Source organism: Panicum hallii, chromosome 3 (assembly GCF_002211085.1).
Source record: "Panicum hallii strain FIL2 chromosome 3, PHallii_v3.1, whole genome shotgun sequence".
NCBI classification, from domain to species: Eukaryota; Viridiplantae; Streptophyta; class Magnoliopsida; order Poales; family Poaceae; genus Panicum; species Panicum hallii.
Window position 1 is genome coordinate 51,368,578 of NC_038044.1, and position 6,710 is coordinate 51,375,287.

The following is a 6,710-nucleotide window of genomic DNA, read 5'->3' on the forward strand; positions in this document are numbered from 1 at the left end:
ATGTTACACGGGTGTGCCGGCCGTGTTTCAGTGGCACACGTGCGTGAGCAAAAGAAGGTTTCGCTCGTAAGCAGATGGACCCTGAAGGTTCGCGGCGGAGTTGTCTTAGCGAACCAATTCGGCTCTGTCGTTTCGTCCCATGATCCACGACATCCAACAGTTCTTACCCTCGTGGATCACTCATCTGCTATCACCACGAATCACCGCGAAGACTACTTCTTCGGCCATTCTCTAACCACTACAATCCCCGGCGAGCTTCTTCGTCACTCATGGAATCTCGTCATCGTCGAGCTCTTCTCGTCGCCAATCCTGTTCACCGCGGGAATTCATTTTCCGCTTGTTCTTCTCCACAACCAAGGTTTGCCCTGACCCACTGAATCTTTCTAAATGCCGGCGATCTCTTTGCCGGAATATCGTCGTTAACTTCCTGTTATCTGTTTTCCTGGACCAGGGACTTAATTGCTTCGATTTAGAAAGTTCTAGGGTGTTTTCTGTAAAATTTCTAGAGCTTTCTTTGTTTCAAATCAGTGAACTTCTACATTTCATAGATTTTCGTAAGAAGTTCATAAAAATACAAAATTAGTTTTGTTTAAAACCCTAGGTCAAAATCTACAAGTTTTATGTTGTGATCTTGAGTGAAAGTCTTTGATTTGTGATCTAGGTTAAATATTAGGGAATGAATGCTTTACTTGTATTTTATATTGTATGCTGGTGTTATAACTGAAAAGTAAGTCATAGGATGTATGTCTTAAGTAGAAATGTGTGATATCTTGTTAATTGCCATCAAGACGTTATCCTTGTCTTGATTGTAGTCTCCTTAGGTCCTTTCCATATAGGGATCTTTGTTAGTTCACATACATCTGCTGCTTATCCAATACGCTATGCAGCTATGCTTCAGCGTCGACTATCAGCTCAGTCGCTAAGCCTTCGTTTCCTTTGAATCTAAGGTGTTTCTATGTAACAGCTGTCAGCCGATGCACTTCTTTTCATATGCTTCTACCATCGGCTGGTTAGCTGATACGATTGTTACCTTTCTAGTATCGGCTACTGCCGATACAGTTCTTTTGTTCTGTCCTACAGCGGCTGCACATAGTCGATGCATCGAAGATGCACCCACAATCTTAGGGTTCTTGCCATCGACCTATTCAAGCCGATTTTAGTTGCTCTCCATATCAGTTATGGCCGATCAATCCTTAGTTTTCTCATCCTTATCCACATACTTCTATCAGTCGATTTATCGACTGGGAGATCGGCTATATAGCTATCGGTCATATACCCTTAACCACACTCCATTCGGCTATACGTCACTCAATTGTTGTGCTGACGTAATCGAGTCGATATAACCACACTTAGTTACCTAGAATAACACTTAAGCACATCTCAATTAGAACACAACTGTTTTAGGAATCATTCCTCTGCTAAAGTAACTGATGCTTTCATCGATCATCTAGGAACCGTTGCACCTTTCAATCGACTAAACCTCTGCTGTTTCCAGTCAGCTCTGTTGTAATCTTCAACTAGTAGCCGATTTTAATTGGTTATCCACCTAAAGCTCTATCTAAGTTTAGTTTCAAAATCTTTTTGGTTGTTATGTGAATAGTGTGTTATATGAGTGCTAGATTGCAACTGTATTGTGAAATAAGGTAGTTTTATGTGCACACTCTGAATGAAATGTTGCATTGCATGTAGATACGACTACTTCCGCAGACGGTACCTACAAGATCTTCCAAGAATCTGCGGAGGACTTTCTTGATGACCAAGCAAATGTCACCAAGGGAATATCGGAAGCCCCGAACCAAAGTTCGGAAGATAATGATGCTAACATCCCTAACTTCAGTCCCACCAGTAAAGGCAAGCCCCGGTGCATATCCCTGTATTTCAATCTATTACAATTCCATTATTATATTACATATCTTGCATTACGTCTAGGAGTTGAAATGAAACCCTAGATGCATGAATCTTAGGAACCAATGTATTGAACCCGAGTCCTTATCGTTTAGATGCTCTGCTAAATAGGACCGGTAAAAGTCGGGTGATTTCCTGTCACTCGCGCGATATAGGAGTTGCTTGTTTATAATTCTGCTACCACTATAAGGATGACGGACAGGGTCATGTGCTGTGTCATGACCTGAAGTTTTACCCTGTCTGTTTTGTTAAAAGTTGATAAGGCCGATCCATGTGGTAGTGGTGGCTAAGCGTTTGAAAGTACTAACCACATACCGCGAAATATGGTAAGCGGTAAGCCTAGTAACCAATCGGCCCGGCAAGTGGACATACCTCCCACCACTCGTATTTTGGTTCTCCCACGCACCGACGTGCGGGAGTACGTTCTGCATGGCAGACAGGAATACGGGTTTTGTAGTCGTGCTACAGACGTATGTCCTGCACAATTGGTGTGCGTACGGTCCTACAATCGCTTGTGGTGGACCTGATCCACGACCCGGTATGAAAGGCAAACGGTTGCTTTGGAACGATCGTTGGATCTTCCAAGCGTGTGTGTTAGGCTTACCTTGCAAGGTTTAAATTCGATTCGGATCGTCCGCCTCTCACGAGGATTGAGACTGCTTATCCCTTTTACCACAGAGAGTAGAAAGAGTAATTGGTGATGAAGTAATCTTGATGAATGGTAATAACTATCTTGCTTGTTTAGTATAGGGGCTTACCTAGAATGGTTAATGAAACTAGAATCTGAAAGCTAAAACTTGAAAGTAGACTATACTCTTTGTTGCTTTTCAGCTGAAAATAAACCCAGAGCCTTTATATTGCCTTCATGAGTCTAGTTATGGGCTAAAGTATACCCAATCCCGGGTAAGCCTTGCTGAGTATTAGTATACTCAGCCTTGCTAATTTTATGTTTTTCACGTAAAGCCTTTGAAGATCCTACTCTTTCCCTGTTTTGGCCCTGTGCTCTTCCAGAAGGTTGGTCCGTGGAATGGGATCCGTTCCCGACCAACATTGGTGATACCGAGAGATGTCGTGCCCGGGCTTAGCATGACATCCGTCTTGACGACGTGCTGTAATCATCGCATATGTTTTCCGCTGCTAAAAACTATAGCTTTAACAGTTTGTAATGTCTTTTCTAAATTTAGAACTTCGTACTATTTTTGGAAACTCTTGTAAAGTATTTCCCTGTGATGTAAAATAAGATAGTGATTGTATCTCTGGACTCACCTTCGTGTGATGTAAGCTTATTTGATCCTGTGTATCGGTGGTTTATCGGGACGTTACCCGACAGGCCAAGGGATTATACCGTTTGAAGCACGTTGGAGCCCTCGGGAGTGGACTCGCGTACTTGAGCTGGTATAATTCAGGTTGGTTCTGCCATAGTTTAAAGGTTAGAGACTTCATCCTCTCATCTTCCATTGCTATTGTAGCTCGAGTTCATGGTTTAGAAATAGAGATTTTGAGGGTTTTTAGATTGGGAAAAATGTTGGAGTTTTTTCGATTTATACACCATTTGAGCTCAAATTACTTAAGGTTTGTATATAGTAGAATGTTATTTTTTGAATGGGAATATATACATAGAGAGCGAGGAATACTATTTAGAAAAAATATGGATATGAAAATGAGCATAGTAGAATTTTTTTAGTTTTAGAATGAGAGTATGTATATATGATCATATGTGGCCTTGAATGTGAAATGTGTGAATGTGAAATTTTAAATTAAATATTTTGGATTGGCGGTTCCGGTTGAAAAATCGGGATAATAGGGATTTCCCAACCGGTACTTAGTAAATCTTCCTATACTGTGCGAAAGGAAGCCAATGCCGTTCGAGGAGGGTGGTGCCGCGAGGAGCTTGAGTCAAGGACCCGCTGTATCACAAGTCCACCACGAGTCGGACGCGTTCTTCTTCACCGCGTCTAGGTGAGGCCCCGCCCATCCGCATGCCCTCAACCCCGTGTTGCTAGCGTGGGGCTCCGCCCGCAGTGGCCAAACCCCTTCTCTTTCTGCCCGGCCGTCGAGCCGCCGTGTCTTGTAGGAGCCATGCCGTCATCGTCGCCTAGCGTTGCAGCCTCGATGTCACCACGGCCTGGAACGCCAGAGCACCGCGAGCATCACTGCCGCGTCGCGGCCTCGGCAACGCCGGGTGCCCACGCGGGCGCTCCCCGTTCCGGGCAAAAGGCCTTATTTTTCTTGTGACACGTACCAGCAAGATCGGCGACCCGTCTTGCCCGTGCGCCGTAGGAGCGGTCACAACGAACCCCCACACGACGTCAGGCGCAATAGCCATAGCGGCTTTTGGTTGAGCACCCACCGCGTGGATTGAATGGTCAGACCGTCCGCGCGACGCACGCACGCACACGATCTGCGCCGGATCCGGACGACCACACTGGATCCAGGCTGACCCAAATCGCCTAGCCCACCGTGAACTAGCTTGCGGGTTTGTGCACCAGCCCACCCAGCTGGCCTTCCAGCCATGAGGCTATTGGCCATGACTTGCTTGCGGCCCGCTAACTTTTCTGCGTAAAGACCTTTAGGTCATGTTCGGCACTGGCCCACTAATCTTACCCGAGCCTAAAACTAAAACCTGACATGCGGGCCCGACGGACCAGTGAGTCAATGAGAGGATGGAGTGGCTGACGCGTGGGACCTCCTGATCAGCTGACCCGCTAACTAGTTGACTGTTGATGTTGACCTGTCGACGCTAACGTTAGCAAGGGCTATGCTCATGTCAACATTTGGCTGACCCTCTAATAACGTCATGCTAACATCGTCATGCCGTGTGGCATGGTCCGGAGTTGCCGCTTATCATTGCATGCTATTTTCTTTTTCCAAATTTTTTTTATTAATTTTAGAAATAGATTTTTCCTTTAGAAACTCATAATAAATTATTTAGGGATCTAAAAAGATAAAACCAGTTCCGTAATTATTCTAAAATTATAACCTACACGTTAAGAATTCTTCCCCTGTCCTTCTCCTCCTTGCTGCCACCTCCCCACTCTTCCCCTGCCGCCGCCTCCCCTCCTCTTCCCCTCCGCCTCCTCTTCCCCTCCGCCTCCCCTTCTCTCCCGTCTCCTGTCCTCCGCCTCCTCCTCCCTCTCTCCTCCACCGCCTCCTCCCCTTCGCTCCCTTGCACTGAATTCTGGAAAAAAATTCTGATAACAAGATAAGCATATGTGGGAAAGTTTAATATGGTTTTGGGCTTTATGCACAAAAGCAATTCGCAAACACCTTCGAATTCACTTGAAACAAACTAGCTCATCGGAATTGAACTCGATTCCTTTACGCTTGCTGCCTCTTATTACAGGCCGAGGAGTAGTGTCAATGTGATCTCTTGCACAGCAACAGCAACAGGAGTAGTCGACAAGTAAAGAAGCGAATCGAGGAAAATCTCTCCTTAAAATCATCATGATATTCTATCACGGTGATGACTTTTCATAAGCTGCTTGGCTCATAATGCGTCAGCAACCATTTTTAAATCTAGTTGTCGCATGCATGGTCGTATCTACTATAGCCATGACCATTGACCAGAGCTTCATCTCAAATCCAAAGGTCAAAATATCAATAACACGGGAACCACAAATTTTAGTGATGGAATCCTGGTGCTTACGGTTGCATGCATGTAACATTTAGTTGCTATTTTGAAATCAGGACAATGCCAAATTCGGGAATGCAAAATTACTTTTGGTTTACAACCAAGCCAAAATTTCTGCTTGACATTTTGGCAACACAAATTCTGCTCTTCATTCAGTGCTATAGAGAATTTTGGCTCTCTCATTCAAGGCATAACCAAATTCTAACCTCCAAACAAATAGAAGTCAGGTTTCTTCTTTTTCTCCTTTTTCTTCAAGAAAATGCCTTGCCTGTTTTTGTTAAGAGAAGATAGAGGAAACCATACACACACATGCATTGCCATTTTACTATCCTCACCAATTCATTTTGGCTGCTTAAACTTTGGTTCGATTTACTCCCTAAACAATTTAAGTTGGTCCAATTTATCCCTAATAAGATTTCTTTTTTGTTTCTCCGATTTGCGTTTTAATGTCAATTTTTGCGAGGTGACTTGTAGCGTGATATCCTATGTTAGAAATTTTTCACGATTACTTTTCATGTAGTTTTGTATCTCTAGAATCAATTCCGTACTAAATATTTATAACCTATAAAAATGGCTATGAAAAATTTTTAATGTATTTTTCTAACATAAGGCACCAGGTCCTCTATCCACTCACAAAGTTTGAACTTGAAACTCATCATGTACATGGACAAATAAAAAAGGCAAATCTCATTAGAGGGTATATTGGACCAACCAAAATAGTTTGAGAGAATAAATTAAATCGACCTTAAATTTTGTTTAGGGGGTCAGAAAGATAACGTGGAATTGTGAGGGTAGTAGAATGAACTTTTTCCCCAAAAGTAACGAAAGAGAGCAACCTAAGCAGCATTGTAGCTTAACATGCCTATCATCTTAGACAAGAATTAACCCTTTTCCTAAGTTGATTTGTCACTCTCACGGTCTCACCTGCTTCTGGTGAGAGAGTTTCCAATTCAGAATCCAAGTTTCCCAACTTTGAACACAGCCGAGGTTCACGCATGTGCACATTGGCATGGCCAAATTTTGGCTTGAAACACTAACCAAACACACCTTGGTATGTAGACATGTGATAGGAACTATATAGCTAGGCTTCTCAGTGTGGGTTCGTGAATATGATGTGTATGTTCGGTGGTGCGTGTGGGGTATAATAAAAAAAGGAAACACAACACTGAAAAGA